The 16417-nt window shown below is 37.6% G+C and overlaps 1 protein-coding gene across 1 annotated transcript in view; it reads right to left on the bottom strand.

Moving 5' to 3' along the window:
* The window catches only part of erfl1 (Ets2 repressor factor like 1), a 34782-nt gene extending 23075 nt beyond the window's left edge, over positions 1–11707 (bottom strand). Inside the window, exons 1-2 of the mRNA XM_026284920.1 lie at positions 11369–11707; positions 7689–7845 (exon numbers count right to left, since the gene is read on the bottom strand). The gene's annotated coding sequence lies outside the window, so the exon portion shown is untranslated. The remainder of the gene's footprint in view (positions 1–7688; positions 7846–11368) is intronic.
* Positions 11708–16417: the final 4710 nt, after the last annotated feature.

Here is a 16417-nt window from a genome sequence, read left to right as displayed (position 1 = left end):
TTCAATCGTTTTTGAACGATTTGTTTTAAATCGACCCAGTGACTTTTATAGAAGAGTGATGTTTTAATTAAAGAAGAATGTAAGTCTCACTTTTCATTATTGGCTGAATGGTCACTTGTATGCTTAGATAGAAAGAGATGTTGTATAGTTGGTTGCATGAAAAAAATTACACCATCATTTGAATACTTTTAACAATCCAAACATCTGTCACAATATTTTGTATGCAAAACACAACAAGTTTTCTATGGCATCTACAGGTTTAGGGCAACATGACACCCACATAACCTCTATGAGAAATGTGTGCGAAAGAGAACCAGAAACAGAGAGAGTAGGGAGACAGAAAGAAATATTGACAAAGCCTAGATATACACATAAGTCACTGATTGTGGCCTGCCCGGCTCTTGTATTTTATAGCTACGCTCTGTGCTGGCGGAACAAGATGACAGCTGAGTTCCTTCAGTGGAAAATATGGTGCCTCTGTTGTTTTCTCCGTCTCCCTCCATCGTTCCCGTACTCTGTCTATCCCTCTTTATATTACTCTGTCACCTCAAAATTTTGCTCTCTGTTTTTTGCTTTCTTTTTAGGATTGCCTTATGTCCTGTTGCCATGCATGTTTATTTCGTCTGCTTATCTTTGTCACCCTTTTTTATGCTCATTATTCTTTCTTTTTACCTCAACATCTCTATCTTTTGCCATTTCCTCTATTTCCTCTACAGGTTCCTTAACGTTGCTTTTGTCTCATTCATTTCTTCTGATCACTGGACATTTATTTGTTTATTTGACATATTATATGTGAAATGAACACTATCGTTCAAATGTCTAAGGTCAGTAAGATATTTTAATGTTACTGAAAGAAGACTCCTATTTTTACCAAGACTCCGTTTATTTAATCAAAAATACAGTAAAAACGGTAATATTGTTAAATGTGTTGTTCAATGTAACATGATACTTCAGAAATCATTCTAATATGTTAATTGATAACCAAGAAACATATCTTATTATTATCAATGTTGAAAACAGTTGTGCTGCTTAATATTTTGTGGGAATCATGAATCTTTTTTTCAGGGTTCTTAGATGAATAAAAAAAAAGTTCAAAACAACAGCATCTATTTGAAATACTGTCATCTTTGAAGCATCCTTGCTGAACAAAAATATAAATTTCTTACTGACCTCAAACTTTAAACTTCACATAAAAAAATATCTCTTCAACATTCCATTTGTCTTTTTATGTTAAAACTTTCAAGTTTCTTTTTGGTGTTTTCTTTGATGCTCAGTCTTCTCTTTTTTACTTCAATGTATATATATCTTCTCTTTGACACTTTATTTTTTTGTTCTACAAGTGTTCATCTGCGTTACTTTTCTCTCATTTCTCTCATTTTCACTGGACATTATGTTTCATCTGCCATCTTGTAACTTGTAGACTACATAATGGGAAGTAGAACTTGTAGATCCACATTTCTTCATAATATCATCGGTAGCCTATCCTTTCTGTCTTACATTTGATATGAAATAACAATGACAAAATATGAACATATACCAATAGTAGGCTATACATTCCAAATGCATATTAAATGCATATAAAATTCGAGAATCATCTTGTACCTCTAGGCCTTATCTTATTCACCCTCATTTCTTTTTCTTCTTCCTCATCACTTCCCTCTCACACTCTCTACATTCCAGCCACCCCTCCGCCTTCTTCCACAGCCCGAGCACAGAGCCCCAAGTGTCGGAATCAATTAAGAGTGAGCGCCGTCGCGCCCGTTCCTTCACGGAGGTAAATATTAAACTGCAAGGAACGACGAGAAAGAGAGACGGAGGAGGGGAGAGCGAGCCCTCCGTCCCTAATCCACCGCATCGATCAGCCGGGGATGAGGGTAATATATTATTTTGACAAGATACGATCCTCCGACGCGCACCGCTATCCCCGGCGATCGATTTCTTTTTCTCTCTCCCTTTTTCCTTTTTCTTTTTTCCCTTCAGCAGTAGGGACACTGTGTGCGCTCCTCTGTTTTGTTGTTAGTCGCTGTGTGTGCAAGTGTGACTGAGCGAAACAGTGTGAAGCCTACAATAGTTGAGGAAACGCCTGGAGAAAACTTCTCATCTGAGCGGTACAACCTTAGCGTCACGACAAAACGATAGCAGACGTGTCACATGTCTTTATGGAGTCGTCTAATGAACATGTTTTTAATTTCAAATTTCATCACCCATTTTGTGGTCGTCAAAAAAACAAGCTCATGAATAACAAGCTCATGAAGAGACAGAGGAAAGCCATTTACTTGTGCTACAAACAGGAGTGACAAGACTTCAAAAATATGGAAGCTCTTGCACCTGAGATTTTCATATTTTGTAGTCTAGCCGCCAGGGTGACGCTGACCATTTGTAAAGTTAAGTGTCTGGCCCCTCCGGTCCCCTGTGCTCTTTTGCCTTCCCTCCATATAGCTTTGTAAACTGTGTCTAAATGCTAAATTCCCAGATCAATTTTTTTCATTCAACCTCTCCCCCCCATTCTTTTGTGCCCGCTGCCCCCTGCCTCCTCCTCCGAAGTGGATTGAAGTTCACTGTCTCTTTGCATGTGCAGTCTGCAGTGTGCTCGCATGTATGTGTTCGTATGTGAACAAGCACATGGAGATTTAGAAATCTATGAAGGAAAGTAAATGTAGAAATATCTAGTAAATCAGTTTGTTTCATAATTTTCAACCACCACTCAGCAGGCCGCTCTGCCTCCCGGAGAACTCAAGCACCAGTCTCAGTCTTTCGTTCACTCTCTCCCTTTTTTATTGTGCCATTTTCTGCCACTTCTGCGGCTGTGAGGGAGGCAGTTATGCAGTCACTGTCCCTCTGCAGCCCCCTGCTGTGTGTGCAAGTGACTTGGCCTGTAAGGAGAAGGGGGAGACGCGGGGTCAAGGTGAGCTCTAATACACTATTGATCCGCCCCAATTGAAAACCTGATGGAAATTTTACCCCCACCCCTACCCTTTTCTCTTTCCCATCTGTGTATCTCTGTCTTTCCCTTGTCTTTCTTTTTTTTTCTCTCCCTAGTGAACAACTTCTTCTGTGCTTCCTCCCTTTTTGCAAATTAGATCCTACCCAGAGGCTGTCTTTGTGGCATCTTTTTCTCTCATGTTGTCCCCCTTCTCCTTCTTTGTTCCATTTTACATCTTTACACTTTGGAGATATGCTTTTTAGGGGACCGTCGCAAAGTGACTCTTTCTCCCAAGTTTGTCTTTTTGAGGTACTGCATTTTTTAGACTGAGTCTTTGAATGTATTTAAACACGAGTGAGTGTATAAGAGTGTGACTAGTTAATACACACACGCACACAGAGAGAGTGTGGCAGTATGGTCACCAGTGAAGTGTATTAAATGCCACTGAGTTTGGCCTCAGGGCTGCATAGTGATCCCTCAGCAGGAAGAGCCAGTCGATAGCACTCCATCCTGGTCAACAATGAGCAACACTCCACAAAATCTATGTCAACACTTCTGTATTTTCACTTCGGGTAAAGTGGAAAACAAGACGGACTCCATCCATCACATTTTAAAGAACTCTCTCTTTCTCTGTCTCTTTCTGTTTAATGTTACAATGGTGCAACCAATAATAGATATGTCACAGTTGGGGAACATTCATGTGAATTTGAGAATTCAACTGAATTTAAAGAAATTCAATGTATTCTGGGAATTTAAGTGTTCTTCCATCCCGGTTCCACTGAAAAACATATAAAACATTTTAAACTATATCTATCTGTCTGTCTATCTGTCAGGCTTATAAACTTTCAAATGTCAAACTTTTTAAAATTCTTCAAAACTTTCAGTTAACATTTAAATTTTGCCTTAATAAACTTTGCTTTTAAAAACGAGTTACAGTGGTGGCCGAACTTGTTAAAACACCTGATGGATCTGAAATAGTTTTGCCTCCAAAACATGATTTTATTTCCTGATGTTCATGAAACATGCAGATGGTTGCTCCGAGCACATCAAATATCATAAGGAGAGTCGTACTGTTTTTATCCACTTTCAAAATTTAATATTTGGTATGTCCACCTATTGCAGCAATTACAGCAGCATATCTCTCTGGCAATGTCAATATATTTCCAGAGAGCTTCAACGCTAATGTTATCCCATGCCTTCTGCAACTCAAGCCAAAGACTTACTTTAAATGTACAATGGATCTGTCCAGTTTATTTTCAAACTCGTCCCATTTTTGCTCGATGGGGTTGAGGTCCGGGCTCTGATGGGGGCAGTGTTCCAGACGCTTCCGTTGCAGGTAGTTCCGGCAAATTTATGGGCATTGTAATGTCCATTTCAACAAAAAAAACCTGAAACCTCTTAATTATGCCAAGTGTTCTAACAATTTTGGCCACCATTGTATGAGTTTTGTTGAATTTCAGTTCATTAGAATTCTATTTCATTACACTAGAATATCAGTTCTCTATCCTGTTTGTTCAGCTTGAATACAACAACTGCATTGGAATTAAAAATGCATTCTCAATTAATTTCAGAATGGTGTAAAATCCTGACGATCTATAAATCCTACAAACATTAAGCTGGAAACACACTGGATTTCTTAATGATCTTCTTCCCTTTATAATGATTGGTAAATTACCAGACTACACCTGAAGATCCTGTTTGCAAAAACAGTAAGAGTTCGTCAAGACAACTCTCGGAGGGATTGGCACGGTAATGTACATGACAATGTTTATGTATTTGGCCTTGGCGGAATAGATATGCTACGCTGCTGCTGCCACGGAAGAGCAAGGACCGAGACTTGCTACTGCCAATACATCCACAACATGCTGCTGTGAGCATGTAAGAATATTACTGCTGCAAATATAACATACATGAAATAACCCCAAAGCATACATGAATCACCTCGTAGCAGGTCTATACAGGTGGAGCTGGCAAGCTGAACTGCTACAGTAAACTTAAGTCATGTATTTGAATGTTGAGCAGCGAGCTCATTGGCTACCAATACAGGAGAGAACCAACAGCTGTGTCATGTGATAATGATGTCATTACGTCAGATTGAGTTAGACCTATCAGACTGCATCATCAGAGTTTCATGCCAGAACTCTGTATTTCAGCATCTCTTTGTTTGACCTCTCCCTGCTTGCATTGCTGTTAATTACTTTGTAGAACAGACTGCATGATAAAACTGTCTCTCTGTGCACACGCAAGAGCTTCCAGGTGTGATTTATGTTCTGTTGTGTATCTGTCAGGCGGTAGCGCTATCTGTATCACAATCTCCCTGCGGACGCAGAAACATTACACATGTGGTGAGGCCCGGTGTCGACCTGTAGCCTGTGATACACATCTGGAACATCAGTGACCATGATGCACACTAAGGATGAGGAACGACACAGTGTTGGAAAGAAACACTCCAGCTTTAGGGACAATAATCAAGGTTGTTCTGTCTGTTTCCTGACGCCTTACACAGGTTGTATGTGCTAAAGAGCCAAATAAACAAAATAATCAAATTTTCTCTCTCTTTTTATCTCACTCTCTCTTTTTCTTTCTCTCTCTCTCAGAGAGTCTTAGCTTAATTGCTTTTAAACCAGATTAATGACTGACCGGGGACATGTTGCCTTAATCTCCACTCTTGTAAAGCTGGTGTATGTCTCGGCTGTGCCTTCTACCTTTCCTGTCCTCATCCATCCTCTCAAACCACTTACTCTTCGTCTCCCTCTCCTGCACTTTCACTCAGTCACCATCAGTCTCCCTGTCCGTCTTTCCCAAGTACTGTTCCTGCTTCTTCTGCACATTATAACTCAATTCCGTTCTGCCATTTGTCTCACAGTCTCTCTTATGCTCTTCGCTGATGTATTCTTATATTTTACTTTCATCTCTAGCTCTGTCCGAGTTATGAGCTCACTTACTCATAAGTGCGCACACATTCAAACCCCTCTGCTGTGTGTGTGTGTGTGTGTATATGCTGTAGTGGTGATGCATGGCCAGTCGTGGAGTCTTGTATTAGCACATGTCGATGGGAGCCTGTCATTGCCTCCTAAGTGTTTTGGCAATACTAGGAATCTCCTGTCATGCCAGTGCAACTAATCTCAATCGAATTACATTGAGCTGGTACTGAGACGGTGAGAGAGGACAAGAGTAGGAGGCTGTGTACTTGACTAAGCACCTCTCATGGTCAACAAGTGTTAGTGTGTGTTTGCTATAGTCCTAACATTAAAAAAAAACTGTATAATATGCAGATATCATGGATGTCATGGAATACAAGTTTCTTGTTCTATAAACATGTTACAGCGAGGTCTAAATTGTCTAAATTGTGTCATTTGTTCACCAATGTCATCTCAAAACTGTAAGATTTCTTCGGCAGAACATTACAGAAGATAAACTGTTTTAACAGTTTTGACCATATAATGAAAGTCAACATTAAATCCCAATAACTTCATTAAATAGACGAAAAAATAATAATTTCACAAAATATTTGAATGTGTTTCACAGAACAATTAAAGCCATGCAGGTTCGGAATGATATGAAGTAAGTAAATGATGACATCATTTTTACTTGAATTTGATATAATGCAAAATTGCTTTAGGAATTTAGGAAATGGTTTGAGACTTCTTTCTCACTCCACATTCTTCTTTCTGTTCCAAAAGCCTAATATGTCTAACCTCTGAACTCTCTTTTATTTAACCTACACCCTCTGTTCTATACCCGTCTCTCCAACTTTCTCTCAAGCTTATGTCTCTTTCTCTCCCGCGGACATTTCTATCTCCTCTTCTCCCCTTGCAGTTGCCGTCAGGATTAAACAGTTATCTCGGAGGCCCTCTATCGCCCCTAAATACTGCGGATGATAAGACTCGCTTGGATTTGTCAAATTGTGCACCATCGATTAACTGACCTTTACTTACTCTCAGGCAGGCTCCAGCACTCTCCACACAGCCGACAAGCCAGATAGAGAGATAGATGGATATACATTGGTGTTATTATTGTGTACAAGTTTGTAGCTACTAGGGGTGCACGGGAGGTGGATGAGATAGGAAGAAAACACAGTGGGGAGGGAGAAGGGACAGGGCAGGAACTGAGGGAGGAGGAGAGAAAAGAGTTGGAAGAAAATAAAAAGTTTTATGCCTAAAAACACAAGATTTGAAACATTTTAAGCCATCTTAACTCTTTATCTTTTTGTGCACACTGTAAAAATGTATTCTTAGGTCATATAAAGTTTGCTTCATAGTAACTGATTATACTCAGCTTGATACAAAATTATTAAATATGACTGATTATCAACCCGACTACATTAAAAGTATTTTTCAGGTTAGATCAGGTTGAATTAGACCCATAAGGTAACAACTGCTTTAAAGTGTATTTGAATGAATTAGTTTTAAAAAAAATTTAAATATCCCAATGGTTCCAAATGCATGAAAACATAATAAAAATACACATTCAACACAACAATTTAGGTATTTAACTTGTGAGATATACATTTGAAACTATTTTTTATATAAATAAATTCATTAATTAGTTAATAAAAATATATCCATATATAATTTCACTGTGGGTGACAACAGATGCTGAGAATTAAGCCGTATGTTTTAACAACCTGTTTTGAACAAACTCATGCGATTTCTCACTATAGTGCGTCGCTCGAGTAACATTTAAGAAGCAAAAAAGATGCGAGATGTAAAACAGACCCGTGTGTGTCTAAGTGCGTGTGATTGTTTTACGGAGCTGAACTTACCGGCACTGCCAAGTGGCCTCGCCTCAGACGGAAACCAAGGGCCGGCGCCGGCACCGTGGCTGCTGGCTGTAGGAAGGACCGAGAATCGCTGGGCTTTATCTGATCGAATTCGGAGAGCAAAGATTGTGCTGTTCCGTGCAGCAGTGTAATTGATGCGCTGAAACGGAAGAATTAATTGTTGATAAAACAAACTCTTTTTAAACTCTCTTTTATTGTTTATTATTCTTATTTAACAAACAGGAGTAATTGCAATTGTAAAAGTAAGAAATACATGTTAAGCAGCCTAACCTCATAACATCAATCACTTCTTTTAGTGTATCGGACAGCAAAGAGTTGGAAAGCTTTTTTATCCCCTCAGACAATTTCCTACGACGTGTAGGTTTCGGAATCAGTTTGCATACAGCTCTTTTTACGCCTTTTACCATTCTCTAACATGTCAGATAAAGCAGAGTAAACCTTTAGCTAATTATCAATAAAAAATGCATGTAAATGCATTAACAACACACACTGCTTTTTGGAGTTTCCATTTATATAGTTAATTGTCCAATGCAATTATTTTACAAAGGGACACTGCACAAACCGCGTTGAGCTGAAAGAGATCTAAAAGCGAAAATTACGGCAGCAGTGCTCATATTATAGTTAGAAATAAAAAGACAATCGGAAGACTTTGAGAAATAGAAAATCAGAAAAAAACATACAAAATGTAAAGCTATAAAATGTGTTGGATTAAAAAAGTGTTTTTATCCCAACTTAACAGCCTTTGTAACAAGTGTCAGCCGTGACTTATCTACAAAGCAAATATTTCACGATATGATAAGATGTAAAGGTAGCTTAAATAACATTAAATAACATCGAAATGAATGGTTGCAGAATGTAAAATATTTTAAAATAAACTATAAAGATTTTTTTCTTATTCTTTTTGTTATTAGAATTTCAATTCATTATTTAATTTAATTAGTAATAATAATAATTATTATTATTATGATTGATATATAATAATAATAATAATAATAATAATAACAATCATCATAATCATAATTATAATTATTATACTTATAATTATTATATAATTATTATATTCTTATTATTAACACAACCATGTCAGTAACATTATTACATTTAGCCTGTCATCATTATCAGATACAGTAGGCTTTAGCTTTCAGTAACGAAGCATCGTGATTCCAAACCAGAGTTTGGCCAGGTGAGCAGTGTCGGTATGCGGACTAAGCAAAGGCAGTGTTGGGGTAGAGGGAGGGGGAAGAACTAAGTGATGTGGAGAGGAGAGATATCCCCAAATGCCATTTAATGTCGGAAATATTTCCAACAAATATTGACAAAGAGATAGACGCAGGAGGGAGCCGCAGAGGAACGGTGCAGGCGGCCATGTGATTGAATTAATGGATGTTCTGGATATTGTCCAAATTCGTTGACTGACATCCCGCGGTTAATTACTTTGATTGAAATCAAATAATGTGAAAACACGTAAAGAATGCAGTGAACTCGGAAGATGCAAGATGTTCAAGGACTTAGAGTACGGCCTCAAAATTACAATTAGGGACATTTAATCTAGCCTACATCTTTGACAAACATAATCCCAGTAATTCTTAATCGGTCTTTTTTTATTCCCATTAGCCTATTATTTTTTATTTATTTTTATTATTTGTTCCCATAATCAAACAATAATAATAATAATAATAATTATTATTATTAGGTTATTATATTTAACAATAATCATATAGTGCATATTATTGTTGTTGTTGTTATTATTATGCTTATTATTTCGAAAAATATTATTACTTGTATAATTATAATTATTTCATATTTTATTGACAAAATTCACCCAAAAATAACTTATGTAAGTTACAATATTACTCTGCCTCAATCGACAGATGCGGACTTTCAAAGTCATTGTATAAAGCAAACTTAAAATTCAAAATATAAAACTTCCGTACCAAAATTATCCACTAACCGTTTTACGCAAAAAAACAACAAAAAAAGACATGCTATATTATTACCGACTAAAGCATACTTCTGACAAAACTGTATTTTATATAAGACTAGCCTATATGTTTACAATTAAGCTTATATGATAAGGACAGCAAAACTACTGTTTCGTTTACGTTACTATTTAAAAGATAAAATAAAAGTAAAATCTACGTTTTTTGAAAATTCGAATTATTTGAATCATCAAATTGATTACTATTATTGCAGTGTAATATTTAGCATACAAAACAAATTCGAGGTCTTTCTTATTCAACACTTTCAGGATTTAGTTCAGTGCTGAAACTCTGCAGCTTCAGATGGACATCAACGGAGTTTAGAGATGAGCCGAGGCAGGACTGTAAAATAAACGAAAAGAGCAAAAACTAAACCAAACTTTGTACTTTTCAGGATTCGAACGCTTTAGTGAATAATTAAACCAACCCAAACTGAATCTTTCGGTTGATTAAAAAAAAATCCATGGATAGATCAGTATTCCTACATCTGAAATGATTAAAGCTGAATATCTGTTTATTGATTTATAAACACTTATCAAAACATCGTGTAAGTAATAATTGATGAGATATAGGCTACTGCTACCATAAGTATGCATCGAATATCGCCTGGGAATAGCATTTTGATTCCACTTTTTTTTTTTAAACAAACTAACGGATAGTTATGGATTAAATACAGACTCAAACTAGTCGAACTCTTGAAGATGTAACGTGAACATATTGAGCAGGATGCTTTAAAGTTTTCCTATAATAACAGGTTTAATTGACGTGCTGAATTATTTGCGCAGGTGCAAACTAAAAGTTTTCACGTTCCAGATTTCTGGCCACAACGTTATAATAAACCTACTAAATTTTTGACACAGTTTTGCTATAAAAAAAATTAAACGCAATACCACATGCCTAATGTTTTATACAAAATGTAGCTACGAAAAATATTTATGCTGGTCCATTTTTCAATGAAATTTAATGTAGGCTATTACATTTCCCAAACTTCTAAATTTTCTGGAAAATAAAATATATCTATCAAAACCGTCCACTAAGCAACAAAAGTAAATGAGTGAATTTTGTCCTCTAGTTCGCATTTGACCAGTAGCCAACATGACAAGGATGAATGAATGGAGCAGCACACGTTATGCACTTGTGAGAGTAAATTGAGCTCGGTCTTTCGGCAGATACACACACACACTCACACACACACACCCGGCGCTTAGTCCACATTAAACGTATCTAGTTGCAGAGAGAGTGACTGTTTAATTGACTGATTGATAGTGTGGCGTGTAGGTGAGGGCTCAACGAACAGCGTTAACAAATAGAGACACTTAACGGCTAATCCGACGTGGCACGGACCTCACGGCTCGCGAGGCTGTTTGCAAGTGTGTACGCGACGTCAGGGCTTTTCATAATTGCACAAAATTCAAAGGATTTGAACTCATACGATTTACGAAAACACATTTTCAACTAAATGTAGCCTTCAATTGAAAGGAAAAGTTTAATATTTAAGGTTAAATTATTGTAATAGACTGCTAATAATATAATAATAATAATAATAATAGTAAAAATAAAACACAACTAAAACGCATCCATTAAATGTGAGCAGGCTATTTTCAAAAGCAACAAAAAGTTAAAAAATGCCACTTTGTGAAGTCATAAACGTTTTGATAACACAAAGCATATGATATGACATACCTCAGCCTTTCCTGGTCGTGTTCTCCAACCGTCCAAAGTAGAAACTATCTAACCCGAGTGCGCGTTCACCCTCCTGGTGTGTGATCCGGGGCGCGCGGAGCCGGGAACCGTGGAAGCACCTCGACACTAATAACCACGACCGAGGGAACTGAATGAGAGGGAGGGAGGGCGCCGAGGAGGTGTGCATCTCTCGGTAAGTAGTTAATTAGTAAATCCCCATTCCCTGTGCCTCGGGTCGGTTTGTTTTCCCCGGTCGACAAGCCGAGAGGAAAGAGAATTTGAAGTAGGATTCGACCCGTTTCCGCTCCTCTGTCTCGTATATGAAGTGTGTGTGTGTGTGTGTGTTGTCCTCCCTCCTCCCTCCCTCCTTCTCTCCCTCTCATTCTTTTCGCCAGAAAATCCCCTTCACTCGCGTCCTAACATTCTCGCATACACAACTGTCCCTCTGGCAATTCTCCAGATCTGTCTATTTGGCTTTTGGATTTAATGTCCATTGTCCACGCTACTTTCAGTTTAACATACTTCACTTAGTCATCATACTTTCATCAGCACCATTACAAAAGCGTGATTTAGTTCTAGTCCGTAAAATGTATCAACAACAAGTATCTGGATAATTTTATCCTCTCTTTTTCTCAGGCTGGGGAGCTGCAGTCCTTTAGCCACTTTAACACATTTGCCTGGTGATGCATGAAATGAAAGCAATGCATGCTAAAAATTTAGAGTCATTTCAAGACTTAATCTTAATCCAGTATCAGATCGTTTCACTGTCAAATTGTTAAAAACCCGAACACTGGAAACAAACAGCCTACAAAACTAGAGTTGATCTCACTGGCATTGAGCCAGATTCTGGACTTCGAAGAGAAGTAAACATCACGGTCTTTTCCAAGCCATTGACTGCACCTAACAAACTTAAATGACTTAATTGATCCGATACGTAATAATCCATTAGGCAAACCTGTGGAGCCCACTGGGGTGTGTGAGGAGGAGGCATATGATCGGAGTCTAGGAGCGGATGCATAAAGAGAATGAAATGACAAAGATGGATTGAGTAGGTAAAGGATACAAAGGTTCTGCCAATTATACAGTCTCAAACAATATTAACCTGACTGGAACAATACCACCTCTTTATCGCCCTCTAGTGAACACAATGATTAGAGAGGGTCAGAAGTCCATTCTCCATTCTCAGGTGAATTACAAACTCAGAAATAAAATACTCATTAAAAACAGATTTCACAATGATAAAGCATGCAGCCTGGACAACTTAGGAAAATATTAGCTAATGTATTGATAATAATGTAATATAAAATAAGCAAATAATATATTATAATATATATATCTTATTATACATTTATGTATTGTGGAAAATAAAAAAAGAAATTGGCCTATATTTAGAGGTGTTATCTCCCTTTTTTTCAGTTTTCCTTTTTGCTCACTCTTGAACACACATTGACATGCATGCAACATACACACATGGCTCATGAGAGGATGTGAGTACAAGCCCAGACACATGTAATAGACTCTAATGTTCTGTCTTACAGGCCTCTCTGATGGCATTATGAATGCAAGGTGCATGGTTTGCTCTAATGTCAGTGACTGTGGTGACAACTGATGGTGCATCTATTAGGTGGGAGGGAGAAGACTGACCTATCCCATTATCAGTGATTGAGGTTATTCATATAGCTGGGATTTTTAAAGCTCACTTTGCACCGTATGGATTTACTGTCTGCTTCCTTACTGTATGGTTTATTACTTTACAATGTGGATCCGATTCACAACCACATCATGTTGGCAAAGGACATATTGTGCTCCAGTTGTATAAACATGCACGATTTAGGATTTTCATATATTACATATCATGTATAAAATAATATATTAAGCTTGAATAAAAGCAATCTGATTTTGAATTAACATTTAAATAAACATAAATGAATAATTATTATTTTATTTGCTAGTTTGATCATTATGACTTCACACTCCAACCCCCCCACACACACACACATAAAAAAAGGCCTAAGTCTGTGTTATCCGAAATATGAGAACCACAAACTGAGAAAGGAGGGGAATGAGAAAAGAGAGAGGCCTCTGTATGTCTTTAGAGGCACATGGATAGAACAAGATACAACAAATAGAAAGAGAGCTAGAAAGAAAAGGATAGAAGAGAGGAAGAAGAGACAAGCTGTGAAAGAACTGAAGAGAGGATGGGAAAACGAAGAGAAAAGGAGAGGGAAAGAGAGCAAGAAAGAGCTCCAGTCCCCAGTCTTAATCTGAGCAGGTCTGATCAATAGCCCATTTCCCATTGTTGCCAGAGCTCTTCGATCGCTACACCACCGAATTAACACACCCACTTTAATCTGGAGGGGAGACGGCCCCATGGGTTGGGGGTGGGGGTTGTTGTTAGGTGCTGGGGTTCAGAGCGGTCTGTTTGTGGGGTTGGAGGACTATGGGGGGCAGGGGTAGCAGCTGTGGAGGCATCCTCAAATGAAATCAAATCTAATTGTTATCACTGTTGGGCCTGGTGTTATTACTACTACTGTTTACAATTATCTCTAACTGCATTGCCTTTTCTGGGCTGCCTCTCTCTCCAGCAACAGAGCATGAAGTAAACTGGACATTTATAAGCACTATGAAAGTATTAGGCTGGTGATGATTATAATAATTGTTACCAGTGGATGCTCTAGTGCTGGTTAAATAGCAATAGCCTAAACAGTTAGAAGCAAGCAGCTTCTAAAGTCAAAACATCATATTTATTCTGCGATGATATACTACACCTGCTGCCGCAGTCTGACGAAGAATTTTTAGATTGAACGATGCGCCCAACTCATAAAATAAAAGTAGTTGTTTTGTTTGTGAGGCCTGGTTTGCCTTTGGAGTAGCTGAGTAAAGTGCATACAAAAGGACATGTCTACTGCGAATACATTTTACAGTGTAAACAACATATCTCCCTTTCTAATTCATGTAATTTAAAACTTTACTGGCAGACAGACTATCTGCAAAGTAGCATGGTTTTTTCCTTTATTACTTTATATACTGGCAACATTTTGGCAAAACTATTTTTTAATCAGAATAAATGGTCCCCAAGTATAAAAAGACTCATTTTATGACTCATGTACAATCATAAAAACTACACGCTCTTGAAAATAAAGAATATCATTAAAGTAATACATGTCAAGGATTTAGAAGTCATTAAACCAAACTCCGAAATATATTACTCAGCTGAATAGTTGCACAACTGTCCATTTTCACCATAACAGTGTTCATTTTCTTATTAATTAGTTCATCCTGTTAATCTGGCAACAAATCTAATGTTGAATTTAAACCCTATTAATAGATCGGACAAAAGTTTGGATTGGTAAAAATAGTGGCACCTAAAATCATGCTAGGAATAAAATCAATTTCACACTTGCTAAATGTCAGAACAACACTCTCTCAAGCATTGCATTATTTGATATTTGTTTTTTATGTATTGGCCTGAAGCAAGACAACTACATCCCCCATAAACTTACAATTCTTTCTCTGAGAGCTCATAACTCCACACATTAAAGCAATCCACTAGAGTCTGTTCTCGTCACGCTTCCATGTGCACGATTTCATATCAGAGTAATTTTATCGTTTGCTAAGTGATTTAATTGAGGGTAATTAGGCATGCTTCTCGAGTGGATAGAGCTGTGTGTGGCTAACTTGGGTTAAATTAGCTTCAGTTCAGCTGTGAAATACGGGGTTAAGTGGGAGTAAAGGACTGCAATGAAAGTGTTGTGCTTTTACTTTGTTCTTGAACTCTCAGAAGAAAGTTTCAGGTCAACGTCTCTACTCCTATATCTTGCTGTACTGAAACCTTACGAGATCTTAAGCCTAAAAACTGTATGGTAAGCATACGTGACTATTAGCAAAGTACCTAATCTGTTGTCTGATCAATTTAACTAGCCTTAAGAGCCAAATCAAACTATCATAGTTTTAAATACATTGCACAGATGTCACTTACAGCACCCAGGTGAATAAAACCAGTCTCCTGGTTTTCATTAACTCTTACTTAAACCCTCTGGAAGACCATAAATGTCTCAGAGCTATAAAAGGAATGAGGAATGATGTGGCCATTGACTGTACAGCAGTGTGCTGTCAGCACTGCAATAAATGGAGGAGAAGGCCATATTCAAGTAAAGCATTATGAGTGTTTTATCCTCACTGGAGCAGTAATGAGTCTGTTATATCCTCCATAAATTTTGGCTTATATGCTTAGCAGATATGCGTGTGTGTCTGAGCTGAACTCCGGGAGAAACTACATTTCCCATCATGCCTAATGAAAGCTATACACACCACCATGCACCAAGTAACTGCCACAGGTTCACTAAAAAACACTTACTGACATCTTCTGAAGATATGTCAATCATAAGTCATATTGCCATTCACTTTGATGATTTTTTAAACTACTGATTGTTGTTTGAAAGCCTGACTAGACTTCCAATGATTTGAGAGAGTGAAAGGGTGAAAGAGTAAAAGTGTTTAAAAACAGCATTTTTTGGTTGTTATAAAAGTTGATGGTTTCAAAATGATTTGAAATATCTATTCAAAGCACAATCCTGCACAAGATACATAAATTAAGTAAAATATTACATGATTTAGGTGGAAAATACTAAAGGTGCTCACCACATATTATTGTTTGTAGATTAGAATAATTCAAGGCAATATGTTTTGATAAGTCTACGACGTAGCCTTCCTTTTAAACCTTGAATTATGATTAGTACAGCACTAACTTAAAAGTTCAAAACAAAACATGACACCGACCAATGAGCACAAGGAATCAAAACCAGTAAAGCAATGGTTTCACGAGTACAGGTGTACCGTGCATCACCTTTCAATTCCCCTTCCTTTCTCACCCTTTCCCATCGCACCGTTCCGCGCCCCGCAGCTATAAAACACCACACTGCGTAAAGTGACACGTTTTTCTAATCATTGTCATGAAAAGTAAAATGCTGTCTGCAACAGGGGCAAATTCACAGACACCCAAGGTGGCAGCATCCTGTTATGCTCTCTCAATCATTCAGTGCGGACAAT

The sequence above is a fragment of the Carassius auratus genome, chromosome 16, assembly GCF_003368295.1.
Source record: "Carassius auratus strain Wakin chromosome 16, ASM336829v1, whole genome shotgun sequence".
NCBI lineage: Eukaryota > Metazoa > Chordata > Actinopteri > Cypriniformes > Cyprinidae > Carassius > Carassius auratus.
Note: the sequence above shows the minus strand (reverse complement) of the source record. Positions and strands in the feature narration are given on the sequence as shown.